General features: G+C 27.1%; 1 protein-coding gene across 2 annotated transcripts in view; it reads left to right on the top strand.

Annotated features, from left to right (window-relative positions):
• Window positions 1-13,884, top strand: part of LOC103569587 (furin-like protease 2) — a 279,017-nt gene that overhangs the window by 46,089 nt on the left and 219,044 nt on the right. The window lies entirely within an intron of this gene.

Below are 13,884 nucleotides of genomic sequence, written 5' to 3' on the forward strand. Positions count from 1 at the left end.
GAATAACAAATACATATATGTATATTAATGTCTCATTATAGTAATATATATAAAACAATGTATGTTTAAAAAGTAATAGACCAAAAGAGGGGAATGAAAGTCCAAAATGAGAAACAAAATATTAACAGGGGTAAAAAAAAATTGAATTACAATAGTTAAGATATTTCATATTTTTCATTTCATATTTAGTGCTTTTATGGATGCATATTGATAATAATCATAAAAGTATAATAGTTGAGCTATTTTTAAATAATGTTGACATGAGAAAAAAATAATTTATTTTGTAGTGATTTTGTTAACAACGTCAATTACAACCAATGGTAAAATTTACCAGTTATACTTTCTGACGATCGGCAAAATATTTTTAATTATTTAATAACAGCGAATGTTATTTTAACTGCAAACTACTCAAAATTGTTCTTTGATTTTTTCAATTTTTTAATTAAATTAAATTAGTATATGATCAAAATTGATGTTTCTTTGTAAAGGTAAAAAATATAGTGCGGAATTTATTCAAAGAAAAATTTTGAAAACTCTTTGTCATGTTTCCATGCTAAAATCAAGTTGTCGCCATATGACACATACGACATTGTACTGACGCGTGTCAATTAAGGGTAAAACTTTTTATTATTGAAAAAAAAATTTGCAACACTTAAATATAAATTAATTATTATTATTATTATTATTGTTATTATTATTTTTTTTTTACACCATTATTATTTTAATTCTTTTATGTTTATTTATAAAAGATAAACATGATAACTTTTATTCGTAAAGAAAAGCCAACTTTGAAATTCTTGTATTATATTATGCACTTTAACAAAACAACAGTTGTAAATCTTTGTATACACACATTCATCTTTAAAACTTTCAATTCATGAATATATCTTGTATAAATCCAAAATTAAGTGAGTTCTTCTCACTTAACAATGTCGAGACTTTTGCATTGCCAGACTCGAGAAAAAAGTTATTTCAAAGCAATTCAAAAGAAATCTCAACATGAGATTGGCTTGAAGAATTACGAAAAATTTTTATTGTTTCGATTATGAAAAGAATTTTAAATTAATTTAATTAACTACACATGTGAATTATGGACAAAATTATAGGCATTTTCGACGATAATTTAACAGACAATTAATTATTGCGTACTATTTCATTTCTCCTATTGAGACTTTTTGAAATTCGAGGATGAAAGTAATTGATCACTTGTTTGGAAATAGAGGTTGTCTCAAAATTAATAGTTAAATCTATTTTTTTGTTCAAATTTTTTTTATGAAGTTTATTTGATAAGCTTTCAATTATCTACAAATCCTTAATTTTTTTATTTAATGGATTTTCAAGTGTAATAATTGAGAATGATTTACGTGAAACCGTGATCTCTATGGTAGCTTATAAAATTTGCGAAACTACAATTATATTATTTTCAAACAAGCCCGCGGTGCAAAGTCATAGCCTAATAATTTTGTGGAATTTATATTAAATCTTATACAAGGTTTCTTCCTTTTTCTCAATTTTTCTAGTGATTATACTTGATACTGAATTTAGCCGAGGTCTAATAATTTTTGGATTTTCTTAAAAATACAAATTACAAAAAAAAAAATTTCAAAAAATTGCGCCCATAGTTTTTTTAATTTTCTACATGTGCATAATTTTTTTTTGTAATTAATCGGATGAAAAAAAATTCAAAATTTTTGAATTGTCTGCTTACTTAAATTAACAGACAATTCACAGTTTTAGGATTTTTTTTTCAACTAATCGATTAAAAAAAAAAAAAAAAAAAATATGCACATGTAGAAAATCAAAAAATCTATAGGTGCAATTTTTTAAAACATTTGTTTTTATGACTTATCGTTCTGAAGAAAATTCAAAAATTATCGGACGTGGGCTTACTGCAGTATTATGATTATTTTTAGATTTTTTTTAGTGTTAAAATTATTGTCATTTTTCAACAAAATCTACATTTTCCTACGGCAACGGTTGGGTATTTATTATTATTTTTTTTTTTTTTTCATGCGTGATAAATCGATATTTATTTCAAAGTATCAATAAATAAGAGAAAATATTTTTTTTAATTTTTTATCAACAAATTTAAAACAATTTTTTTTTTTTTGAATAATAAAAATGCTGTCACTTTTACTCGGTGTTTCATTTTACTTTGGTCTCTCAATAATTTATGTCATTTATCAGTTGTTATTGAATTTTCAATTATGCTATACTATTTTTAATTTTTGCTCTGAATATATGTACATATATATCGATCAGATAGTTTGCTGAAACTTTGAAAAGCGTAAATAATTAAATAATTTTGCTAAACTTTATCTTCCAGACAGATGGAATTGATAATTATTTTAATGATTAATTTTTTTAGGTTAAATATAGAAAATTTTAAATTTATTTTTCGTTCCATAGCTGAGATTAATAATTTCATAAAATTTTTCCAAATGATTAAATTATAAGTTTAATTGAAATACAATAAATTTTTTTCGTATTTCGATTAATTTTTAATTTGGAAGGAATTAAAAAAAAATTTAATTAAAAAAACTTTTCACCATTGAAAGAGTTCTCTCAATTAGCATTTTTTTTTAATTTCTCTTTCTGGTATACTTCATTCTCTATTATTTATCAGCTAGTCGTAAATAGAGTACAAAAATACCGAATCTATTTTTTGTCATTGATTTGTATTTTCGCACAAATCCACATTTTTTTCATCTTTTCTTTAACTAAACACATACCAAAAAGACTGATTCCTTTGACAATAATAAAATGCCGTCCTTTCTATAACTTTCGCATCTATCGTTCGTTAATTAAAATAATTACGCTGTATGCTATCTCTTTCTTTGTACCTCTTACTCTGACAGTTTTAGTGACTGGCTTTTTGCAAACTAGGGTTGCGAGAATGTGGAATTCAATCTCGTGAACCCTAGACTCGTTGTCGGCTTGGCACTCAGGGTTTAATCAATTTGCTTTACGTGCTTCAAAATCAACTATAGATCTTAATATCACTTTTTTTTTTTTTATAATGCTGGCTGCAGATTAGCATTTATTTATGAAAAGGCTTTACTCAAGAAAATTCTAGAATCTTTAATGCAAATCTGCATGTATATTTTAAAAAGTATATTTCAATAGTAAATAGTTAACGCCTATTTTTTTCTGCTAAATATTATTTTTATTTCAACACGTTCAATTTTATTGTATTTATTTATTATTTTTTTTTTCTTAATCACTTCATTAACCATACGGGTGTAATTGGTTATTAAATTTTTAATTATTGAATTTTACGAGAGAATAGGAAAGCTTACTAGCCCGATAACTTATCGTTCATACACTTAATTTTTTCATTTTGACAAGCATTCAATAATTTTTTTTTTTATTTTTAATTAAAAAAATTTACACAATTAATAACTATCTTCAACTCAAATATAAAGTGGCACGTATTAACTCAACAAACAATTTTTTTTTATGATAAAATCAATTATTGGAAAAATATTTAAGAACTTTTTTTATTCATATACTGGATAAATATTTTTTTATATATGACATTAAATTGAATAATATAAACTACGGAAAAATTTTTAAAGAATATAAAAGAACAAATTCTCAAAAATCCAATAGTGTACACCTTCATTGTTCATTTTATTTTTAATCATTATTTTTTTTTATTATTAATTCGAGATATTAGTTAATTTTTTTTTATTAGGAATTTGGATTCAACTTTTGAATTATTAATTTATTATTTTCAGTTTATTATTTTTTTTTAAATATCCCGCCTTCTTGTCTCAGAAATTGCCTTTTTTTTTAATCCTACTGCCAGTAGTTGGAGATTATAAAAAAAAATTAACTCGAGTTTTCACGAGAACAAACACGACAATTGACGCACTTTTGGCTTCGGATTAAATCAATGTTTTAAAATTAATCTCATTATGAATCAACTAAACATTATATTGAAAAATGTCCTTTAGGAAATTTCCTTTAAAATAGTATATCGATACCGCCATTCTAATATGTCTACATTTGGGAAATTTTTCAGGAGACGATAAAAACGTTTCACGGTCGGCAAAGAAAAATTATTTGTATTATGTTTACATTGGTATAACCTACAAATTTATTTTCATGTTTTCATAAAATACAGGCACTTGTAGTGAATAAATAATTTTGAATTTTACGCTGTAAGAAGAGTAAAAAATTATGCATCATTACCTTCTTACTCATGTCATTAATTGCTTCCTTAAAATTAACTTAAAATCAAAAATGTTAAGCGTGACTAAACCTATACCGATTTGGGATACGACATATTAGAATATTTATTTAAAAATACTAAATAAACAATTTGACCTCTGAAATTTTCACATAAGCTGCACATTGTTACAATGATTCCATTTTTCAAAGGGAAAATGTCAAATTTTGTGGAATAGGGCATATTAGAATGGCAGTATCGATATACTTTTAATGTCTTTGGTGTACTATACAGATGGTAGAGACGATTTAAGGTCAGTGAAAGGTCCGAGAGCGAAAGAGTGACAGTAAAGCAAACTCAACTCTTTCGCGATGGAGGCGTGCAAAAAATTATTTAATGTCTAATGTAAGGGAGGACAAAAAAGGGATGTTTAGAAAACACTAAAGTAGTTTAAAAGAAAAATTTATCGTAAAGAGGGGGAGACAAAAGGGTCACTTTAAGATTTGTGACAAAAACTTTTTTCTCAAGTACACAGAAAAAAAGAAACTTTAGAAATTAGGGTTCGAAATTATAATCCTTAACCTTGCTGTCAATACAGGGAATTTTAACATTTTAAACAATAAATTTTATAATGCGCGCCATAAATTTTTAATGTTTATTAAGATTTTTAAAGTTAAGATATTAATTTTTCCTGCGTATACAATCATAACGTTTTAATTATAAATTAAAGAATTACTATTTATAATGATAATATTAACTGATAACTTTATCATTATATTACTTGTCGTTTTTCAATTTATATAGTTCATTTTTTTTCCGTGTGTGGTAATAATTTTTACGAATCACATTATTTTTTGGTCGATTGATGCACTTCTTATAATCCACTTGGGCAGAACGGCCAGCTCAGAATTTTAAGATAAAAAATTTTCTTTCAATAAAAAATGTTAGTTGTCAATTTTAACAAACGTGTTAAACTCATTTTTATCGATTTTTAATTTTTTGCAGCCTTCACATCATCCACGTATTTTTAATTCTAAAAATAAAAGATAGTTGAAAACATTTTTTAAAAGTTTTTCCAATAAAAAAGTTTGTTTTATCAAAGAATGTCATATAATAATGATAATAATAAAATAATAAATTTTCATAAATTGATATTTAACTTTTAATTTGTATTAAATTAATATTTTTATTATTTTATGTGCTAATTAAACATCAGGTTTTAGCGCAATGAGCGATCAAGCGTAATGTTGTAATTTATATAATAAAATTTTCATTTTTATAAAATAGTCATTATCATAATAATTAGCTAATTATTCAACAATAGTTTGGTTATAAAGTGTAATGCATATTAAAGATCGTTATTACGTTCAATTTATTCAATGAAATTTCAAATCATTTTATCTATATACGAAATGTAAATACATATATATTAGGGTAGCCCAAAAAAATCGACTATTTTTTTTTTTCGAGTCTCTTATGAAAATTTGTTGGTTTACGATGTTTTAAGAAGCCTCTCCAAAAATCAGCTCGATAAAAAATTTTCAAAAGGTCACTCACGAATTTTGAAAATATCAAAAATGATCGAAATTTGAATTTTTTATTTCAAATTTTTTTCTTTCTCGTGGCAGCAATAGTTTACATTTGTGAAATCATGACTACGTTGAAAATTTAAGCCCAAAATTTAAATATTTAAACCTCGCTCAAGAATTTTGAATGTTTCAGTGCTGTCTTTTGGACGTTTTCGAGCGACCCTTGAATATTAATAATAAAGCTTCTCGATTTTTTCACCATCAATTCGCATCATAATCAATGAAAATATAACCCGAGAAATAGAAATAATAAGTTATTTACATACTTTTTTATTTTTTAATTCAATTTTTAGGTTTTTTCGCTTCTTCAAAACTTACCAAATTTTATTGTTTAAGACTGTCCTGTATATTTTTAGTTATGCAAAAGTTATATTTTAGTGAAATGACAATAATTGAGTTATAAAAAAATACAAAAACTAATTTAAAGCATTAGATACATATTATCAGTTAATATTCGAAATTCTTGAGTGCCGTTTAAATATTTAAATTTTGGGCTGGAATTTCCAGCGTAGTCATGATTTCACAAATATAAACTACTGCTGAAAATGAATCATGAAATTTTAGGTGAAAATTACATAAAAAATTTATAGAAAACTCAGCATATGTATCACTACAAATCATTAAAGTTTCCGCCCATTTATTACCAGACAGTCTGCTGAAAGTAGGAGTAATCACATGTGTTACACAAGTAGTTCAGTAAAATCGCTTTCACCTATAACACACGCACTGACACAGTTGCTGTCCATGTCTTGTTAATGTAAACTTTACAAATGAATAAGGTTTTGTTTCATTTTTTTCGTACTTGAACTGATTATTATAATTATTTTTTTTTTTTTCTATCGGGTCCGTTACATTTTTCATTTATGTAAATAGATAATCAAATTATCATAATTTAATAATAAAATTAATCAGATTCAATAAATTATGATGTCAAATGAATCGAACTCGACTAGATAAATATTGAAATTTATACTGAAATTTAAGCTAATATACTTAAGCAGCATTTTCATATAACCTTGTTTGCGTACGCCGATAATGAAAATCCTTCGTAAATTTCTAAACGGATGACTATTTAATAGCTTAAATTAATGTCATTCAGTGAAAAGTTCTCCCTTTAAATTTAGCAAGTACTAAATTGCCAGTAGATGCTTGATCATCTAAGAAGTTGGCTGTGGGACGCCGGGATGGCGCCCCATTAGCTACAAGAGAACGCCCCCGTTATCGGTTATATAAACGATGAGAAGACGACGCATGACCAGACCAGTTTCTACCGACTTACTGTTAACAGCCAGGCATTTCCGTTCCGCAATACCGGAACTAGTCGAACTTCTTGAGTGGTTCGTTCTTGTTATTGGAAAGTTTGAAAGTATCTGATCGTTTTACCTCCTTTACTATTTTTTCTTTCCTTCTTTTTTTTCTATCTTTATTCATTTATTCATTTTTTTATTCTTAAGATCTCTTTTACCGTCTTTTTACTTTATATATTTTTTTATGAGCTGCATTTTTATTGGAACTTGTTCCGGAGTAGCTTTATATTAGATCAGTTATGCCAAGACAGATAAGATTAATATATTTTCCAATCGTTGATGATATAAAGTATATATCCGTGAATTATAGCTGACTTTATAAATTTTTTAAATTATACAGTCCGGAAGACAATAGATTTTCTTTTACTCATATTTAGTTTAATATTTTTAAGCGCTACATATCTATATATATTCATGAGAATAAAAAAAATATTAAAAAGAAAAAAAAAAAAATAGAAAGACAATGTTGAGAAAAAAAATGGCTGAAAACGAAAATCATCCTCGGTATTATTCAAGAGCATGCTCTAGCAATTGTTCCCCTGATTCTGGGTCGTTTGCAGCTCATAATGTCGCTGTAGTTAGTTTATTTTTCTCAATTTGCGTTTCTTCCGTTTTCCAGTGTACTCATAGTTGTTTGGAAAAATAAAAATAAAATAAAGTTAAAAACACTAGAGAAAAAAATTAATAAAATAATAAACAAACAAGTATAATCACTGAAATAATAGCTACGATACTATAAACTGATAATTGAAAAAATTAGGTATTATTACTGAATATAATACAATGAGGTTTTTTTTTTTATTTTTTTTTTTTTTTTTTTTTTGTTGAAATAATTCGTATTTGCCGACCGCATTTAGTAGATTTATTATTCTGATGCAATGTTATTCGAGAATAGTAATAATTAGTTAATCAAATACAACAAAAAAATCTATATGTCATCAAATATTCAAACTATTCGAGTCGGGTTATTTAACGAAAAATGAGAAATATAGTTATTTTTAAAACTGCTCGGTCTCGATATTGTCACGAAACAAATTAACTGATTAAAATGATTCATACGATCGGAAATTTTTTTCAGGATAAAAGAATATACACGGAGAGATATTTATAGTAACCTAGTACGTTTACTAAATACTTGGCATTATGAGATATAGACCCATACTTTCTGGGAAAAGTTTCCATAACTATGGGAAGAATTCCTATCATTATAGTGACAGCTCCCATATTGCATGGTAATAGAATTATTGTAATGATTACCATACTCAGGAATAGTTCTCATAAGCAAATAGGATTAAATCCTATAATTGGATTGTAATAGTTCCTAAGTGCATATGGGTATAAGCCCTATTTATTATAGTAACCATTCCCATGCATATGAAATATTCCTATAATACTATGGGAATTATTACCGTCAGATTATAGTAATGGTTATTATAATATTATGTGAAATGGTTGCTATAAATTTCTCTTCGTGTATTCAGATTATTCGGATCACTACACGGAAACAAGTATAGTGAAAAAACTACAAATATCAGCAAAGTCTCTCTTCTTCGAAACTATAACAATTACATTATTTCTGAGACGCAGTAATTACGACAGTTTGATAAAAAACTTTTTTTAGTCGTTAATAGTGTTTCATTCACAATTAAGTTTCATTCAACTAAAAATGCATTAAAAACTGTAAAATTTGGTATCTATAATTGTTATTATTTTATTACAAGAAGTAGTTTCAATTATTACAGTGCAAACTTTATACACGGAGAGAAAATTATGGTAACTGTTCCTAGTACGTTAATGAAATATCATCCTATACCGTTATGGTAATGATTACTTGGGATTATGGGATATAGACCCATACTTTCTGGGGAAAGTTTTCATAAGTATGGGAACAATTCCTATCGATATGGTAACAGTTTCCATATCGCATGTGAAAGAATCATGGTAATGATTACCATACTCATAGGAATAGTTCCCACAAGCAAATAGTAACCGATCCTATAACCACATTGTAATGGTTCCTAAGTGTATATGGGAATAAGCCCTATATATTATGGTAACTATTCCTATAATATTATTGTAAACATAACCATCATATTATGGTAATGGTTACCATAATATTATGGTAATCATTCCCATAATGTATGGAAATTATTACCATGATATTATAGTAATCGTTACCATAATATTATGGTAACCATTATCATGATTCCATAGGAACTATTCTGATACCATATGGGAATTATACCCATAATTATAGAAATGATTACCATAATATATATGGGTGCCGTTCCTATAATCAACATTTGAAAAAAACCGGTTACCATGCAGTATGGGAACCATTCCCATAATATATTGTAACTGTTACCATAATTTTCTCTCCGTGTAGTTATTACTTGAAGTTATTTATTCGAGGGCCCGTTTTTTGCACTAAAAACTGCTATTTTTCCACTTCTTTTTTTTTCGAGTAGAATACAAATTTTTCATAAAAAAAAAAAAAAAAACATATAAAAAATGGTTCGGACCTTGCGGGCAAGTTTCAAATTATTTGCTGTTTTTGACAGCTCACTATTGATCGAAAAATTTTGACTCAAGTAAAAATCAATGATTTTTTTTTTTCGTAATTATTTTCGAACAAAAAAACTGATTTCAGTAGTTTTTATTATTTAGAAAAGGTTTCAATGAATTTCATTAATAACTCCTGATTTACTAAACTGATTAACTTAAAAATTTAACTGGACTTTACTCTTTATTACTGCAGAAAAAAACACGGAAAATAACAGTTTCTAGAGTAGAATTTGACTATGAATAAAAAAGGGCGAAACTTTTAGATGATACTGTAATTTTCTCAATATTTTTCAATAATTACAGTATGAAAATGAAAAAGGCTCTGAATTTTTACACTTTTAGGTTGAAACGGTTAATTTTTATTACAGAAACTAATTTTCTAAGTGATTCTGTTTATTTAAAACGCTTTCGATTATTTCTAGCTCTATCTAAATCAGTTAATTCCTTAGAGATAGAGAGTAGTTACACACCAATACACGCACACATATTCTCAGACCTCATCCTGAAAATACAGAATAGCTTTCTGAGATCTAAACCCGTTGTATTTTACTGTATTCTCGAATTTAAAAAGTCCGACTAAAGTCAATAATGTCCTTCATCTAAAAATTGAAAATTTTCAAAAAATAAAAAAAAATGGGAAAATAAGTATATTATCGAATAACCTAAAAACACTTTGATAAAGGTTTGAATTAAATCGACACCTTTAGTATAAAACGTTTGTTTAATTCTTTTTATTGTGAATACATTTAAATTTAATGTGTTTTAAATCCCGCAGCAGCTCGCCAAATTCAATCAATGGCTGAAAAACTCAGTGCAATATTAATTTTGCATATTGATCAACAATCAATAAATTTTTCGTTTACTGTATACTCTGTAAGCATACATTCATATAAAAGAGAATTCATAAATTTTTATACAGTACTACCTTAGTAAGTTACGACGATTTGGGACCGTCGTAATAGTTTAAGGGGCAATAAAAGTATTAGTCTCGATTGACCTGGAGCTAAAAAGCGTATGTAGGTGTGAGGGATCGTTAGTGTCTGTAAATGCAGGCAAAAAAATTTATCAGTAACATTTAATTTTTCATTTCTCGAAATCAATATAAATAATTATTATTTAATTTTACTTGCAATAATGAGTCAAATAAATTTTTTCTTAAATAAATAAATTTTTAACGATTGTTTTATTAGAAAAAAAATAATGATTAAGTAAATAATATTAGAAATTTTAAATATTCATTTGTTTTAAGATTTATTAATCTGATATTAATTTAAAACTTAAGTAACGGCTGGATGGGTTATCTTAAACTCTAATAAACTAAATTAACTCAAAATTTATCGATTGCATATTTTTTACAATTTTTGCATGTCCACATTACCCCTCAAAATCTCATGAAATGATCAGCTACTTTATAAAATACAATAAACATACTCTCACACACACACTATGAAACTGAAATGTAATATGAGGGTCTCAGGTAGTTCGAAAATTTTTTTTGGTGTTTTAGGGTTAAGCACGGGTTGTAAAAATGAGAAAATTCGTAATAGTGTAAGGTCGTAACTTACTAAGGTAGTACTGTACAACACGTATGTTCAATACAAATTGAAAATTTTCACAAAATCAATAGTATTCAAACCTCTTCGAAAGTTAATGAAGTAATTATTACCAAAATTATGTTATTTTGTAGGGTATTTATAAGTATTAATAATTAAATTAGAATTAACCCTGTAAGCATATCAGTATTTACAGTTTCTATGCAATTTATTTAGACATAATCTAATCAGGTCCAGTATTTCTTAAATCATATTCTCGAGGTTACTAGATATAGTTTGATCGTATAGTGCTTGCAACTTCTCCTCACTTTATAGCTTTCATACTCAACATTTCGTATGCATATATATGTATAGAGATAAATATATGTATATACACATATATAGATATCTATGTAGTGTGTGCACAAAGTGGCTTTCGAAGGACCGAAAGTGTAAAGTCGACCGACACATCGTCAGTATGTTTAAATAGCAGTGAACTTTACCGCAAACAGTTGCTACTATACATGCGCTTGTAAAGTTGTTGTTTTGCTTGAAAAGAGGAAAATACACTATCAAAGGTTTCTCTAGATACTTATAGCCGTATATGCCAAAGAGCTAAGATTGTTTTTTACGTGTAAATAAAACTAATTCAATTCACTGTAAGAAAAAAAATAATATGTTTATTTTAACTTGCAAATATTTTTTGAGTAATTTTAGGAAATTGACAAATTATTCAATCACTGCATGGAAATAACAATCTGATATTTGTTATATTTCAAATAACAAATTACTATTTTACTGAGGCAAAATTGAAACCGTCCAAAAGTACAGAATTTTTTTTTTGAATAAGTAAAAATTACGATCGAAAATTCTTTTGTATGCCTTTGTTTTTGAAAAAAAACATTTTTTACCATTTTTTCTCCAACGATATCTCTCGAAACATTTAAGGTGGCAATCGACGCGTTTTATTAAGTTCTACAACTGATCAGATTTTGAAATTGATTTATATAGTCGTTTTTGAGAAATTTCGAAAGTACTAAAAAAAAATTTTTTGTTTAATTCTTTCAACAACGGTTACTCTTGAACGAATGAACCGATCTTGATGTTTGAGGTTGCATTCGACGTGGCTTATGAAGTTTTAGAGCCCAGTTGATTTTTGAATCAATCCATCGAACACATTACAAGTTATCCAAAAAAAACTTTTTTGAAAAAAGTTGATTTTTGAAATATCTCTGAACGAGTCCTACCGATCAAGCTCAATTTTTGTCAGCTTTTAAATATTGACAAGCCCCGTCGAATGACACCTTGATGATCAAAATCGGTTCATCTGTTCAAAAGTTATAGATATTTACATACACACATACATACACTCAGACATCATCTTGAAATTAGTTAGAATAGCATCCTAAAACCTCAAAACGTCAAGATCTCTTAGAAATTCAATTTTCGAAAATCAGTCCGAAACCAATAACCTCGAATTTAAAAAATTTTCAATTTTCTTAGCGGAAGTTGTATATATTAAAATCAGTCACCATGACCGAGAGGTAAATGGGCTTACCGCTCGAATTTGGTAACTGGGCAGAAGTGGGTTCGAATCCCAGTGTTAGCCGTGAAAATCGGTTGTCTAAGATTCGGCCTAACCTCGACTCTACAAAACCCCCTAAGTTTCAACGTCACTCCCAACAGTTTATGGCCACTGATGACCTCGGCAGTTAAAAAGCGACTAAAAAAAAAAATAAAACAACTTTATTTAAAATTCATGAATTCAATGTTTATGAATGAGTAAAAATTGTATAAACTAAGCAATCCTTGTATCGATTAACGTGCAATCTTTTCTAATTTCAATGGAACTATTCAGTTTATAAAAATTTTAATAATTTGAAAAACGTTAATGTTACAAAGCTTCGGTAGATTATAGAGCATAAAAAATCTAAAGAGACCAACACAAAAGTGCTTTTAATGTTTTAATGAGACGTTGCTCGAGTACTATTCTACCTCTTGTAGTTATTTGTTTGTCTGTATTTTTCACATTTCCATTTATTCATTCCTTTTTTTTTTTTTGTTTTTAGTTTTTTTTTTTTTGTTTGACTGCACAGAAGAATGTGTGTAAAAGAATGCAGGTCAAAATGGATCATCGAAACAAAAATCTATTCTTTGAAACCGTGAATAACATTTGGCGGGTACATTTTTATATTTATTGTCTATAAGTCGGACTTTTAATTGTTTGTTATGTTTTGGGGTAAGATAGTCTAATTGAATTTTTAATCAAAGTAATTGCAAATTTTTCAAGGAAATTAATTATAATTATATTTAAAAATACTAGATTGTATGAAAAGGGATGAAACAAGACGATTGCGGATAATGGTGAAGTTGACACCCTGCAAGTAAAACACAAAGTTTGAAATCTTGTTTTATCACTCGTTACACAATAGATTTTTCATAATTTACCTGCATTGAAACTTAGTCTAAATATTTTGGGCGTTTAAATAATTGAAGCCCAAAAGCGAATATGTATATAAATTTAACTGACAACTTGGTTAGTTAGAATGGCATATGATTATTCAGAGGTTCACAGTAAGCAAATACTACTCTGACAAGTCATAAATGAAGTGAGAAGCTAATGCAACGGGCAGGAACTCGACGTTTTCTCTGCCTTAGGGAAGGAACCGATAATTTTCAATCTGCTAAATCGCACCGGTCTAAAATCGGCTTATTCC

This window comes from Microplitis demolitor, chromosome 1 (assembly GCF_026212275.2).
Source record: "Microplitis demolitor isolate Queensland-Clemson2020A chromosome 1, iyMicDemo2.1a, whole genome shotgun sequence".
NCBI classification, from domain to species: domain Eukaryota; kingdom Metazoa; phylum Arthropoda; class Insecta; order Hymenoptera; family Braconidae; genus Microplitis; species Microplitis demolitor.